Source organism: Belonocnema kinseyi, chromosome 3 (assembly GCF_010883055.1).
Source record: "Belonocnema kinseyi isolate 2016_QV_RU_SX_M_011 chromosome 3, B_treatae_v1, whole genome shotgun sequence".
In the NCBI taxonomy this organism is placed as follows: domain Eukaryota; kingdom Metazoa; phylum Arthropoda; class Insecta; order Hymenoptera; family Cynipidae; genus Belonocnema; species Belonocnema kinseyi.
In genome coordinates, this window is record NC_046659.1 from 70,267,065 (window position 1) to 70,269,585 (window position 2,521).

Consider the following 2,521-nt stretch of genomic DNA (forward strand, 5'->3'; position numbering starts at 1 on the left):
ATGTATGTATATATATATTGTATTACCGTCGAAAATTGTCTCCACGAGTGGCGCAAGTGATACTAAAAATCACTGCTGACTTTTAATCGTGATTACTCGTTCAAAAAAGATGCAAAATCTTTATTTTATAAAACCGCTAGGAAGCTAAAATTCATCTTAGAATGGCTTATAAAAGAGATATTTTTAGATTTTCAAGCGAACATGCCACTTGAGAATTAAAAAAAAAATTCCGGAAGTTTTCAAATATTGTACCTTGAATTCAACTCGTGACATTATATAGAAAAACTGCCGAAAAAATAAAAAAAATATTATCACACTCACAGTGCGAAAAATTACTTTTTTGTTCCAAATAACATACAGCCCAAATCTATTTGTTACAAATTTGTTTTCTATTATAATAAAAATTGTTACTTTTTTAAAGTTATATTAGAAGAAATTTTGATAGAAACAATATTATAATGGAAAAAATTTCTCTTCAGATTATTCTTGTTACTATTAATTCAAGAACCTCTTGATAATTTCAAACAAATTTGCAATTTGTTGATAAAGCTTATGATTCTTGTAACAAATGTAATAAACAAAATGCATAATTCAGACATTTGTCGACTGAAAAATTAGTTGTTTTTTAGAGTCCGTCCTTTTGATAGGAAACTTCACAATAATTTGAGCAGCACTCATAATTAGTTGACAAATGTTTTTTTAACCCAATTAAAAACAAATGCATTATTTGGGCACCTGTCGACAGAAAAATATGTTTTTTCCTACATCAGTCCTTTTAATTAGGAACTTCACGATAATTTCAATAAACTTTAGTTAATAGTTCAATAATTTTATGTCTTCTTTTAACAAAATTTAAAGAACAAATGCCGTATACGGGCATTAAAAAGAAAAAAAATTTTCAGTCCAAAAATGTATTTGTTTACGAATCCGTCAAAAGTGCCAGAATAATGCATTTTTTATTATATTTGTTATAAAAAAATCATACAATTTATGAAAAAATTGAGAATTTTCCTGAAATTAACATGAGGTTCCTAATTTAAAACTTTCATAAAAAACGAATTTATTGGTCAAAAAGAAGAACTTTAATAGAAATTTTCTTAATGAAAATATTGTTTCCATCCAAATTTGTTTTGCAATATAAAATTAATAACGTCAAATTTTTGAAAATTATAGAAAACACACTTTCAACCAAAAATTTGTTCGTAACACTTTTTTTTATTTCTTGTATCATGATCTTGTATCATGAGGTAGTTTAAACCTTTGAAACGTAGCAGAAACTGACATTTTTTCATCGTATTGGTTTATTTATAAAAAACTTGAACGTATTGATGGGATATAAGATTTTACAGACTGTTCGATATTATTTTCAAGTTTTTGCCACAACTTGCCTAGGACATGTCATGAGTTGAAGTCAATGTACAAAACTCGAGAAATTCTTTAATTTTTTTTCTTCAAACTTCCCACATGGTATGCTCTCTTTAAAATGTCAAAATATATCTTTTGTGAGTCATTCAAAGTGATATTTAATAAGCTTTCTAATGGTTTTAGAAAATACTTTCTCGCTCCTTTTTTGAACGAGTTATCACGTTTCAAAGTCAACAGTGATTTTTTAGTTCTGCTCGCGCTAGTCGTGTAGATCATTTCGGACTGAATTATATATGTCACTCAAATTTTTTTCCTTACGTTTAAAGGTTTGATTTTTTCTAGTCGTATTTCTAATTTCTTTTTCCTAGAGTATAATACTTCTTTTTTTTAAAGAAAAAATCTAGTTTAATATTTGAAAACAATCTTGGCACGAGTGCTTTTTAAAAGAATCAGTTCGCAAATGAAGCTCTATGTCACGTCTCTATGCTGTACTTTTTCTATGTCCGCATACTCTAGTTCCTACGCAATGTTTGTACTCTTATACTCTTTATACTATTTGTACCTTACAAATTGCAATACACTCGTCTGCGAAAATCGCTAAAGAATTCCCTTATCGATTTTTACTATCCCTTCCTCTGTTAAATTTTACATTAATATAATTTAATATTGTTCACTTTTTTAGGCCAATTAAAAATTAATAAGATCAATGTGCGCATAACAGTAAATAATTTGTTATATAATTACATTATTAGTGGATAGCAGGCCCTTACGTTCTGAATCCTCAAAGTGCTATTACAATGATCATGTAATTAAGATAATTAAAATACATACCATGGAACTATCAAACTGAATAATTAAATAACATTTTACCTCATTATAAAGGGAGTAAAAGTGCAGAGAAGTTGTAGATTTAATTTTTTTCTAATTTTCGGCTACTCTAATTGTTCAAAATGAGCTTCAGACAAATTTATACCAATGGTTTTCTGTAAGTTTATAGGGATTTAATTATAACATGATTAATTTAGGAAGCTTTTGCAAATTACAAAATATTCTTAAATATATTATCAACATAGAATAATTCAATAAATCAATAACGCAATCAATTAATTAATCAATCAATTTATTCCTAAGGTTCATGAATTTGGATAATGATTCG